General features: G+C 42.0%; 1 long non-coding RNA gene across 1 annotated transcript; it reads left to right on the forward strand.

The window, feature by feature from the left end:
- Positions 1–3,982: 3,982 nt before the first annotated feature.
- Positions 3,983–10,585, forward strand: LOC146575268 (uncharacterized). The gene is made up of 5 exons (XR_014892305.1): positions 3,983–4,023; positions 5,147–5,290; positions 5,908–5,974; positions 10,248–10,324; positions 10,465–10,585. It is a non-coding gene; the product is annotated as an uncharacterized LOC146575268 (long non-coding RNA).
- Positions 10,586–14,091: the final 3,506 nt, after the last annotated feature.

Raw genomic sequence — 14,091 nt, forward strand, 5'->3', positions numbered from 1 at the left:
AGCTCTTCTAACATTAGACTGCTTTTGAAAAGTTTCAATAGTGTCACTAAGGACAAGGGAGTTACACAGTTGAAGTGTGACTGCTTGAAAGACCCCATTCCCTCTCCTTTCCACTAGTTCAAAGATAATATAAATTATTTCTGGTTATATAATTTGAGGGCACAAGTTTGAAGAGTAACATTTTAACAGATTGGTAATATACTTCAGGAGCTTTACTGGATCTGATTAACCAAAACTTCCATCTTCCATGTAGCTAACTGTCTTTTCTCTAATACAGTAGAGTGTATCTGATCTACTAAAAATCCTCAACTGCATGTTTACTCAAGTAAATAGTCTTAATTGTTTGAACAACCAGTAATCCTTAATTTGCAAATGCCAAATCTGGATTTTGTCTGTGTAATTCACTTTTATCTTAGGTTTTTTATTTGTATTTTTTGCTTTTCTTTTTTCTACTCTTGTGTCCGTTTTAATCACTTATTATTGCCGCTGTGACAAGTGAATTTACCTAAGAAGAATCATGAAGTCTTTATTTATCTTATCTGAGCCTCACCATGCAGCCTACCATGCAGAGCGCTGAAAGTTTAAATTAAGTACTTTAAATGAAATCTAAAATTAAAAAGTAACCAGTTTCAAACCAGTTATTTGGAATAGTGTGCAGAGTGTTTTGAGTAACATTGAATGTTCAAAAACACCAAAGTTCCTATAGTCTCACTTGACAGCTGGGTTGTAGTGTCTGATAACACATAACATCTTCAGGTCTCAATGTGGACTTTGAGCACATTTGCTAGCCAAGGCTAAATACTGAGAGGGTCAAAAATGAAGGGTAAAGAACATCTGACTGTACGTAAGGGTAGCAAAAGTGATAGACTGAGGTTGTGCCAAATATGTTAAAGTTAGGGTGATTTCTTAGAGAATGGTACCACATGGGTGCCGTCTGCAGGTTATAAAAGAGAGTTATGTTCATACTTTCTTTTGAGTTTCTTTTTACAATTTGACTTTCAGAACTCCCTGGGTTGTGTGCAATCTGTGATGGGCTTGTTTGGAATAAATCCTCCTTTATTCAAATAACACTTTCTCAGGCTCTTCACAGAAGAAGAATCCTCACATAAGCATGTGCTACCATTTTGAACCAATGTACACATTTACCATCACTGACCCAACTAGGACCTACATTGGATGCCCACCCATATGGATTTAATGTGAGAAACCCAAGTGGGTCCCATATATACTAAACAATCTTGAGCCCATGTAAAATATATGCCCATATTAACTTAACATAACCCATATGGGGCCCACATAGACATGTTTTCAGGGTCTGACTTGCATTTTCCCACGTGTGACACATATAGTTTGACCAGGTGGGCCCCACCTGTGTCATCAGTGCTAAAAAAAAATACATTGATTACCTCACTTTGCCCCACCTGGGGCACACAGCAACAGCCTATCCTTAAATGACTGTGTTTGCCCATGTCTATCCCAGGTGGAAAACCCAAGTGGGTCCTACATGTGTTTCCCATTTTGGACCAAGTTAAGTGTTTCCCATGTTTGACCCAGCTAGGACCTACTAAAAGTGCCCACTTGGGATTGCCCATATGGGTTTAATGTGAAGAACGCAAGTAGGCCCCATACAAAAAGCCCAGTTTGAGCCCATGCCCACATGGTACCCATCCAGCCCAAGCAAAAACCAGGTGGGGCCCATATATACATGTTGGCTGGGATCGTGGTGGAAGCAAAACAGCAAAGGTCAAAGGGAATTCATGACGATGTTTATGTGAAGCGTAGTTTGGATCTTCTTTTGCTGCTGGTTCGGTCAATGTTGTTTGGAGAGAGATAAAACCTGCAGCTTCAGAATCAGCGCAAAAAGGGCGTGAACAACCGTTCCATGCCGCCGGGTGAGAAAGGCGACATCTCACTGGTTCTGATCCGTCGGCGGGTCCGCGCTTTGTGTTTACGTCTTTGTGCAGAATCCGTGTTGGTCTTATTAAACCCGATTCTTTGATCCCCATGATAGAACAGAGAAAACCCGACTCAGAGCGGTCAAAACATTTATAATTCTTTATTCAATCATCTTCTGGAAGAGAGAGAGAGCCCTGCACAGCCCAAAGCCAGTTGTAGAATCTCTGACATTAGAAGCTAAACATGTGTCTCATATCGGTGTTATTGGTCCTTTACACGTCAGACATAGTTTGGATACAAACACTCCTTATATGTTACTAGTTCCTCTTTTTGTCTGGTTTCCTGTTTTTATTTATATGCTTGTACAGCTCTACACTGACTTCCTGTTTTTCAGTCTGGCTGAGCACTTAGTTTATGAGTCAAAAGTGGCCTTGCTTTACAAGCCTTTATTACTAAAATACATAAAACAATATAATCAGAAAATAAGCACTAAGAATATATGTTTATTCCTCAACAGCCTCTGTTTAAATTAAGGTGGATGAGTTGACCTGTGTTTGGTCACTTTGCATCAACCAAGAGCCAACAACAGCAAACTAAAATTGCTCTGAAAGCTTTTATAGACTTTAATGAACAGATAATACTTTAAGAAACAGCAATAAAAAAATGTTTATCTCAGGGTCGGGCTCAGGTCACTGCAGGGTCTTAGACTCCCTCCTCTCCAGGCTGTATTCTCTGTAAATGTCTCCAAAAGCTCAGTTTGCTTTGCTCACAGGCTTTGATGTTGATCACTCTCCTCTGATTCTGTCCTTCAGAGCAGCTGGGAGACGACGTTTCTGTTCACTACTGCCAGGAGAGCTTCCTGCCAACCACATGACTCAGCTGGTCTTCTAACAATGGAAATCCACTTGTTTTCAGGGTATAAAATAACCAGGGGTAGGGTTCTGTTGGTTGCCAAGTTCCACTTTCATGTTTAGTTACTTATTATGGTATTTCCACCACAATAACATCTTAGCACTGCAAAACCTGATCTGACAGCCTTGAGTTCATTTGCTTAGCCATGGTCTCTGTGGCCAGTTCAGCATCACCAGATGTTACTTTTCTCTCTCTTTTTTTTAGCTAACCGTTTAATATAAAACATCCAACTTGTATAGAAAGAACTGGAAAAGAAAGCTCACTTTCTCTGGTGTGATGGCTGGATTAACACGTGAAAGTAAAAATATGAAGAATTGGTGCAGAAACCTCTTTCAGAGTTCATTCTGGATCCATGCCACCACGCTGTCCACTGGCGCTCTCTCTGATTGGAAATGCTCGTCCAATGTTCGTTTCCAATCACACACTCAGTGTTCCCACACAAGCGTGGTGGCGATGTGCTCAGACCGGTCCTTTCTGTGCCTCAGTGTTTCCTGCCGGTGCTTCAGTGTCCTCAAAGCATGCTTGTTAGTTTAAGCACTCACTCCTCTTTTCTTTTAATGCCACATTTTAATCATCAGCACTTTTCGATGCATTCAGATCACTTCATGTGGCTCACATCCATGGTCACAGCAGAATCAGAGTTCAGCTTGCAGTTTATTTTTTACATGTTGTCTGTATTTCAAACGGCGAGATCTCTGCAAGCATTCGGTCTTAGATTGAGAGAATACATGAATGAAATGTTTTCCCCTAAACAACACCTGAGCCTGTCCACATTTACCTTTAATGGCAAACTCTTCTGTAACAAACCTCCTGACTGACTTTCTTCACTTCCTGTCTGCTCCATTTAATGTTTTGTGACATATGCAGCAGAGTTCAAAGGTCTGTGACCCCCAGCCTCACCTAACAAGGACTTCTTCTTATCCAGGTCTCCTAACTAGCATCTTTTAAGACCTTCAGTGAAAGTTGGTGTATTTAAAATGAACACAGAAGCTTAACAGCACACAGCCATGTCAGGGTGGGACCATTGTTAGTGAACCATGGAGGGTGGAGGCAGCAGATTTACCCACAATCCCCCGCCAATCTGTTCCTCTGTAACAAAGCAGCCCAGCGTTATGTTGCCTGGAGGCTCTCCTTATCGAGGTCAGAGTGACACTGACACTTCAGCAGTGCTCAGCCCAGCCTGTACAGCTGCTTTGTCTCCTGAGTACAAGTCAGGTGAGTAAAACTCTCATTTGCTCATTAAGACCACTGCGACTGTCTGCGCTGATATTCATTCACACACGTAATCTTTAACAGCTAAAAGTCCAGGAATCCAGAAGAAAAGAGTTCAAATTAATCATGTCTTCATTCATTAAGAGTGTGGAAACATGATCCAAAATCTGGGTGTTCCTTTGTCATTACACAAAGTCTGAATCTCTATATCATATGTGTGTAACATGATATTTTCCATAGCTTCAAACTCTGACAGTGTGAATCAGTATTCGAGATGTGTGGTATCATTTAAATGTTGTGTTCATTTTAAGCGTACAGGGCTCACACTGAGAGCAGGTGAGACAGGACCCAGCACAGTAATCAGAGTAGCTGGTGGCAGTGGTTGGGTGCTGTATCATGTAGCTGCTGTGAGATAAAGCACAGTGTTTGTAATCCAATCCTCCCCAGCACCAGCACATGCTGCTCGAGTCAGTTTGAATCGTGAAAATGAGAGAATGTGAGGATGATAAAGAGAGGAGACATACCTGTGGAGGTGTCAAGAAGTGGACTCCTGTGCTTGGTGTGTGACAGGATGTCTGAGGAGTGGACAAGTGTACTGATGCTCGTTATCCGTAACAAAGGTGAGAGCTGTAGTAACTAAGGGCTGAAGCTGAAGAGACACCATGAAAGTACCAGAGAGAGTTGTTGAAGAAAAGCACTGCAGACGTGACGATGCTGGATTGTGCTGATGGAGGAGGACAGATGGAGCTTCACTGTGTCTTTGTGGATCAGAGGAAGCAGATGAGATGCTGCCAAGAGAGGAACTGTGGTGCTGCATGAGGAAGTCATGAGAGGGTGGTGAGGTGTGAGTGGACAGATGGGTTCAGATGAGCAGCATACATTGGTCAGGTCTTCTTCCTCTCTCCATCCATGAGGTGTAGAGGCTTCAGATGTTCTGCTCCTGACACTGACCATCTCTCTATTTCCAAAGCAATCTGCATCCTGGCTTTGATGTCATGTAACATCATGCATAAATGAAGATGATAAGGGAACAGGTTTCCATGGCAACTGAACTTCCCATGTCCTCCAAACTTCACACCTTCATCTCTACATTTACCCCAGTTCTCTTTTTATGTACTTCCCAAAGTGACCTTCGGTGCAGGCACACCACAAAGGTTTACAGTGTCTACGTCTCCGTAGCCCAGACTCACTTGAGATGTCAGCTATGCACTGGGAGGCCAGGCGACGGCAGACTGCTCTGGACCGCAGGATGGCCCGAGACAAGCAGCCGGTGAGCAAGCAGCTATCTGCTTTCTAATAAGGAACCAGACATAAATGTTCACTTATGAAACTTTCAGTGTTTTTAAATATGAAATGACATCAAGTGTAACCAGAATCTGAACATTTTTCATTACGTTGGCAACATCTCCAGATTGTATATACTCGGGAAACTAATTAGATCCTATCACAAACCATCCATCCTCTTCCACTTATCATCAGGGTCACAGGAGGGCTGCAGCCTTTCCCAGCTACCACAGAGCGAGAGGCACAGACGACCATTCACACCCACAATTTACAATCACCAATGGACCTAAACCCACTAACTGCATGTCTTTCACCATACAGGTCTTTCATTAAGTTTCAGTGCTCGTAATACTTTGTCCTGCTGACTGATCCATGCCAATCCAAGTTTGTCAAGGCTTCAAGTCAGGAGCTGTCACACTTTTAGTTGGAAGTTGGAGAAATGATTTGAAGTTCTCTAACTCTCTGGCTCATCCATTACCCTCCCTGTAACACATTGTTCTGATGATCTGAGCACTGAAGGCAGACTTTCCTCAAACTGTGACATATTCTTTAAACTGCAGATGAGTTCAGAGTTGGCTATTGTGTCCATCTTTCTCTTCACAGTTGGTGCACATGAGAAGCTGTGCTGACACCAATGCAACCAAATCAAATGCAACACAAGAAGAACGAGGTAGGACCAGGCTTTTAACTATCACAATCCTCGAAGTACAGCTCGGGGGGTTGGTGGGGTGGGGCAGCGATCCTCTATATTATCTACTTCCACTTATTGATCACCCAAACACCCAGATTGAGTTTTAGTTCATTTGAAAGCCTGATGCTTAGTCTTGTCCAGCCAAGCTGGAAAACTGAAAAAACTGTTTTATTTGTTATCATCTCTAAGCCTAATCCTTACTCTGAGTTTTTGTCTGATTTCTCAGACTTCTTATCTGATTTATTGCTCATGGAACAAAACACTGGGAGAAAAACATGTAAACAGGAAGGTGAGACGAGACAACACGGAGACAGAAATATAACTAAACATAGCAGCCATAACCAAGTTTAACTCAATACTAACTAATAGAAAACTAAAACATTATAACACAGAAAAAAACACCATAAACTCAAAAGCTGGGTCAAATGACCCAGAACCACGACAGTTATTAGACTCAATTGGCTTCTCTCAAAATGTAAAAGAACCCACCCACCACTTTAATCACACTCTAGATCTTGTTTTAACATATGGCATAGAAACTGAACATTTAACAGTGTTTCCTGAAAACCCTCTCCTGTCTGATCATTTCCTGATAACATTTACATTTACAATAATTGATTACACAGCGGTGAAGAGTAGACTTTATCACAGTAGATGTCTTTCTGAAAGCGCTGTAACTAAGTTTAAGAATATAATCCACCCACTGTTATCATCTTCAATGCCCTGTACCAACACAGAGCAGAGCAGCTATCTGAACGCTGCCCCAACAGAGGTCGATTATCTTGTTAATAATTTCACCTCCTCACTACGTACGACTCTGGATACTGTAGCTCCTGTGAAAACTAAGGTCTCTAATCAGAAGTACCTGACTCCGTGGTATAATTCTCAAACACGTACCCTAAAGCAGATGACTCGTAATCTGGAGAGGAAATGGCGTGTCACAAATCTAGAGGATCATCATTTAGCCTGGAGAAATAGTTTGCTGCTTTATAAGAAAGCCCTCCACAAAGCCAGAACATCTTACTATTCATCACTGATTGAAGAAAATAAGAACAACCCCAGGTTTCTCTTCAGCTCTGTAGCCAGGCTGACAAACAGTCAGAGCTCTTTTGAGCCAACCATCCCTTTAACGTTAACTAGTAATGACTTCATGAACTTCTTCACAAATAAAAATTTTATCATTAGAGAAAAAATTACCAGTAATCATCCCACAGATGTAATATTATCTACAGCTACTCTTAGTACCATTGATGTTAAGTTAGACTCTTTTTCTCCAATTGATCTTTCTGAGTTAACTTCAATAATTACTTCCTCCAAACCATCAACGTGTCTTTTAGACCCCATTCCTACAAAACTGCTCAAAGAAGTCCTGCCATTAATTAACCTTCCTGCCTTCTTGGGACCTTTTTGTGCCACTGCTATGTGTTAAATGGCTGCCATTTCCACTGTGTTCAGTGGAATATAACCAAACTTGCCACAGGATAGTTTTTACCTGTCAATGTTAATATTCCAGTGTGAATTCCTTAAATCAGCCTAAAATGGCTGAGCAGCAGAAATCCCCACACCCATCACCCTGGGGACCATTTTCTGCCCATTGACTTCCATTATAAATGCTATTTTTCAACCCCAAATTATCATCATATGATTTTATTTTTTCTTCTTTTCTTGGATGTCAATGAAGACTCAGGGCCTTGAAGTTTTAATTTTTAAATTGCAAAAAAAATGCAAAAAAAATAATGGCAGGTCAAAATGTATGTTGGTGCCAATCTTTGGTCCATCTAAAGGCCTACTTATAATGACAATCACATATTACTTCAACTGGTTTTTTGTGGAAATATTTAGTTTCGTTTTTTGGTTTTTGGGGCTTATAACACAGGGCGCTCATGTAATAACACTGGGATTTGAAGGGTTAAAACAACGAAAATATAATTAAAACTTTACATGAATATTTCAGGGAGAAGTAGTTTTACAAGGTTGGCTAATTTAAAGTGGAATAAAATATGGATATATGGTCTTTTTATGGCGTGGCTGAGAATGGTCCCTAGGGTGATGGGTGTGAGTTTTTTAAAGGATGGCAGGAGGGTTAATGCTTCGATCTTAAATATGATCAACCTATCTCTAATGATCGGCTATGTACCACAGGCCTTCAAGCTGGCTGTAGTTAAACCTTTACTCAAAAAGCATCTCTAGACCCAGCAGTCTTAGCTAATTATAGGCCAATCTCCAACCTTCCTTTCATATCAAACATCCTTGAAAGAGTAGTTGTCAAACAGCTAACAGATCATCTGCAGAGGAATGGTTTATTTGAAGAGTTTCAGTCAGGTTTCAGAGCTCAGCACAGCACAGAAACAGCTTTAGTGAAGGTTACAAATGATCTTCTTATGGCCTCTGACAGTGGACTCATCTCTGTGCTTGTCCTGCTAGACCTCAGTGCAGCGTTCGATACTGTCGACCATAATATCCTATTAGAGCGATTAGAACATGCTGTAGGTATTACAGGTACTGCACTGCAGTGGTTTGTATCATATCTATCTAATAGACTCCAGTTTGTGCATGTAAATGGAGAGTCCTCTTCACACACTGAGGTTAATTATGGAGTTCCACAGGGTTCAGTGCTAGGACCAATTCTGTTTACATTATACATGCTTCCCTTAGGCAGCATCATTAGAAGACATAGCATACATTTACACTGCTATGCAGATGACACCCAGCTCTATCTGTCCATGAAGCCAGATAACACACACCAATTAGTTAAACTGCAGGAATGTCTTAAAGACATAAAGACCTGGATGGCCGCTAACTTTCTGCTTCTTAATTCAGATCAAACTGAGGTTATTGTACTCGGCCCTGAAAAGCTTAGAAATATGGTATCTAATCAGATTCTTACTCTGGATGGCATTACCTTGGCCTCCAGTAACACTGTGAGGAACCTTGGAGTCATTTTTGACCAGGACATGTCCTTCAACGCACATATTAAACAAATATGTAAGACTGCGTTCTTCCATTTGTGCAACATCTCTAAAGTTAGAAATATCCTGTCTCAGAGTGACGCTGAAAAACTAGTTCATGCATTTATTACTTCCAGGCTGGACTACTGTAATTCATTATTATCAGGAAGTCCTAAAAACTCCCTGAAAAGCCTTCAGCTGATCCAAAATGCTGCAGCAAGAGTCCTGACAGGGACTAGAAAGAGAGAGCAGATTTCTCCTGTTTTGGCTTCCTGTTAAATCCAGGATTCAAAATCCTGCTCCTCACATACAAGGTCTTAAATAATCAGGCCCCATCTTATCTTAATGACCTTGTAGTACCATATCACCCTATTAGAGAACTTCGCTCTCGCTCTGCAGGCCTACTTGTTGTTCCTAGAGTATTTAAAAGTAGAATGGGAGGCAGAGCCTTCAGTTTTCAGGCCCCTCTTCTGTGGAACCAGTTAAAGGGAGTTTTTCCTTCCCACTGTCGCCAAAGTGCTGCTCATAGGGGGTCATTTGATTGCTGGGTTCTTCACTGTATGTATTATTGTAGGATCTACTGTACAACATAAAGCACCTTGAGGCGACTGTTGTTGTGATTTGGCGCTGTGTAAATAAAACTGAATTGAATTATCTGGCATCTGAATGATTTATGACAGGCCACACACAGGCTGCTCTACACTCTCACATATCAGAACCCATTGATGTAATGCTTTCTTGGCAGTGGATAACAAAGGATTCATCATTCACTGCCTCATTCTCTCCCTTGTCAGCCATTCGTTTGGCTGAGATCATTCTAAGGGCAGCAGCAGCAAGTTAGCCATGTGGTCAGCTAGAAGCACACATCATTTTTTCAGAAGGTTCACTGTCCCTACAGCATCTCCCTCACCGATGCCACAGCTACAGGTTACACACAGAACAAATCAAATCATTTAGTGAACACACCTTAAATATCAGCGTAACAGCTCTGTCCATTCAGTTTGATTGATCTGGCTCTCGTGCAAATCACTCACATTAGTGATGAGTGGGATCAGTCTTAAGGTGGTAATCAGGTCTCCTGCTCCTTGTGGTCTGACCTTGTTTCCTTGTGTTAGAGCTCTCAACAAGCTTGTGTTTCAGTTCAGTTTATGTTTTCATATGGCACCAGCGCATAACAACAGTTTCCTCGAAGAGGATTACGCTGCAAAGTAATCTGAAGAAGACCTCTGCTAGGCTTAGGGAGGGGCAGCCTAATGGGATGAGAGGTAAACAAGAGAGGTAACATTTCCATGTGCTGTTTGTAGCCGGAAGTCAGCATCACTGTGAAGGTGACCTGAAGATGGATGACCATCACAACCCCAAGATTCCCAACAGGTTCTCAGTAGGTATCATTGAATTCCTGTGATAAGGCTTGGCCTGTCATTGTAGACTGGCTATGACTCATTTTCATTATGTTTATCAGTCGTCTTAGTAACGGCCCATCTATTACAAATATTGATCTATTATCCATTTATCTTCCAGTCTCTGCAGTACACCCAGCAGTGGTGAGGAAAGGGAAAGCCTCAACTCTCATGACTATTGCAGCATGTGTGGAAGCAGCTGTTTCTGCATCTATCAGATAATAAATGAAAACGACTCCGTCCATGTGTCTGTTACTGGAGTTACAGAAGGACCCTCAGACAGTTTGACACATATGCACACTGTACAGCGAAGGCAGCAAAACTCTGATGAAGCTTCAGTGCTTGGTCTCTCTCACATACACATGCTCAAACACACAAACAGGTGTGGGTGTCTGACAATGCATGTGTAACACACTGAACACAAAAAGGAGAGATCAGGGTCATTATTACCATCACAGTGATTTATTCAAACAGCCTTGGCACAGGGCAACTGTGTGCTTTGCAAAGGGAGGAGAGAGAAATTTAAGGCATGAAACACAGATGCACATAAAATCATGAGAAACTCTAACAATGCAGGTTATTAAGAAGCTGCCTTCTTGTGTAAACTGGTCCTCCCACCTTAACTTTGCTCTTTGTTTAGCCTTTTCTGTGCTGACTCTCTCTAGTGTCTCCAGTCCTTCCCATATTTTCCAGTTCTGCCTTCTATCCAGCAGGGGGCGTAACAAACACTTTGTTACTGTGCTTACAGTTTTTTCTGATTGCTTAAGCCCTTTTTTTGTAACTATTGGCTAATTTTGCAAAACTCTTCACACAAATAAGAAAACCTGTCACCCAATCATCAAAACATTGTAGTTCTCTTGCAAAAGCAAACACAGCTGGATTAACTCCTCACACCTCCTCAGCATCTGTACACCTGAAGAGAAAAGAAAGGCTCCAACAGCTCAAATCTACAAAGGATTCATGAAGTTTCATCCAACAATAACATGTTTGCCTTCCACACTTCTATTATTCATGATCACAAACACAAAGAACTTGTGCAGCCCTGATATCAGCCCTAATATATGAGTGTGTTTGCCCAAAGACTGAAACAGCATCAACATGACAGCTGTAAGAAATCTTCTCTCAGCCTTGTTTGGCAGAAGATCCCTGCAACAAAGATTGTAGCTGAAAGATGACGTGTGTAAAGTTTGCTCTGTGGGAGGGTCGAGGCTGTTTTTAGACCTTTGATAGTTTCCAATCCAGTTCTGAGAGACACAAATAAAAACATCATTAAGATCAGATCATGGAGCTGTTTGCTGCCTTGTTTCTATCTTCACATTACACGACTTTACTACAATAAAGATGCTGACATGTATCTGTAGCAACAACATCATTGAATCTAGAACAACTGGAGCCAAACCAGTGGCTCTGCTGGGATCACTGGTGAGCCAACACTTCCTTGTTGATGCAGATTTCAGGGCTTCCTTTTGCTCCTCCGTTATAACTGTTCTCTCTTCTCAACACATGATGACACAAAGGAATCAGCAGTGACAAAGATGATGCTGAAGAGAAGCACACACTTCACACATATAACAGAGCAGTGCAGTTACACACACCTCTGCTCGACATCAGGCCTCAAACAAAGACACAAAACACTAACTTGACTCTAAACAGAAGAAACGAGCAGCTGTTTCTGTTCTGTGCTTATTTATATTTGACACACATGCTTCTCTTTGTGCAAACACACATCGCACTATAAGGGTAACCTCGCACACAATGATTGGACAGCACAGTGATGATGCTGGGAGATCCTATACGCAGCAACACAGAAACACTGAGAACTTTAAACAATGATGGAAAGTGTTATAAATGACTTGTTGGCCTCTGATCTGTCACAAACAGCTGAAACGTGTCTCTCATGAGTCACATGAAGGTTTTTGACAGAAAGGACAAAAAGTAGCTGCAGTCAGTTTGTGTCATTTTTATATTTATTCATCTGGGAGAAAAATCTGAGGGACATTAAAATGTGTTTTCAACAGAGACAAGAACATGAATATAACAGAACAGGTAAATGAACATGTTTCAAGTAAACAGCTGGACTGATCAGGTCCAAACACAGAGTGATAAACTTGTCAAACAGCTGTCATATCTTTATATAGAAGCTCTTTATAAATGCTGCTCACTGCAGTCTGTTTACTAATAATGTCAAAGTGTTAGAAACACAGAAACATCAGAATGGTCTTTGTTCACAGAAACCTGTCTGGGATCCTTTGTTGTTCTTTTGATGCAGAGTTACATTATAAATATAAAGAGTTATTTCAGAGTCTCATCAGTTTTCCTGCATGTCTTTATTTAACACATCAGCAGGGCTGAAGCTCTCATGTTAAACACACACTGATCTATGGACACGTTCATGTGTTTCTAACAGAACCAGGCTGTTATCAGCCTGCACTAACATTATGTCACACACACTGAATGTAACAGTGACAGTTTACATCATCACACAATCAGCTGTGATTGTTTCACTGTCATCAAACGAGTCAACAGGAAGTAGAATCAATAGAAACCAATCATTTACTGACAGCATGTCTGATGGAAATAAGTGCAGATTATGTATGAAGTCTAACTGCACACAGTAACTGTGTTACAATAAGGACTTAACAGCGCCCTCTGCTGGAGTGTTTCAGTACTGCGTTAACTAGAATACACCACCTCCTCCTCACACCACCTGCTACAGCTCTACTCTTCTATGACTACAGTCATCCACAGCACTGATGTGAGGTCACATGGTTCATATGTAAGGAGCACAGCTGACCTCAGGTCAGTTTAATGACTGTGAGCAGCAGCTGTGTTATTGTCACTGTGACAGGGAGACACTCTCAGACACAGCGCTCATGTCAGCTTGTTCTCATGCAGGAGGATCAGGAGCTCCATGTTTGTCTTTCTGTTTGAATCATGATGTGTTTGTGCCATCAGAGTCTGTCATGAGTACTCAGGGTTTCACAGCAGCTCTTCTGGATGCTGACGAGGACTCCAACCTCATGTTTCACCTCTCTGAGCTTCTGATGTCTGTGAACACTCGTGTTTCTTCTCTGGGCTCATCTGGACAAAAACACCTTTCTGTGTTTGGCTGCAGCCTCATTCTGACTGACAGGAAGTGTGTTATCCATGAGCTGCACTTCTGTGAGGAAGTTTCCTGCTGTGTTTCCTGTCTGTGGACAAACACGAGTGTTCCAGCTGAGGACTTGGTTCCTTCCACCTGTCCATACAGGACATCACGCTGTCTGCAGCTCTGTAAATGCAGCTCCAGGTCCTTCCACGTGCTGCTCTGTATTTGTGCAGTTTGTAGTGTGTCCTGGGAAACGTAGCACACATGGTGTTCTTCTGCTGTTTCCTCCTTTCACTGAGTGTGAAACACTGACGCTGTGCTGTTGTTCACAGAGGGGAGCTGATTCTAGCTGCAGCTGGACTCTGTCATCTAACTGAATGTGTTGGTGCTGATCACGGGGCTCTGAGGGGGGAGCAGCAGGAGGACTCTGGATGCTGACGTCAGTGTATCTGTGGAAGCTCCCACAGCGTGTCTGTCATTCAATATTGTGCTGTATATTGTATCTATGCAAAGATGAACAGACTGTGTGTTCACTGGTCTCTGTGCTGCAGCTCTGATGTCATCATCACTCCCTCCTCCACCCTCAGCAGTCCCAGCATGCTGCTGTGGTGCACCCCACCCTCACTCTACACCTGAGCCACAGACCACACCCTCCACCTC

The sequence above is a fragment of the Mchenga conophoros genome, linkage group LG4 (genome assembly GCF_057382185.1).
Source record: "Mchenga conophoros isolate Kocher_MC1m ecotype Shallow Benthic linkage group LG4, M_conophoros_male_GT1.1, whole genome shotgun sequence".
Taxonomy (NCBI): Eukaryota; Metazoa; Chordata; class Actinopteri; order Cichliformes; family Cichlidae; genus Mchenga; species Mchenga conophoros.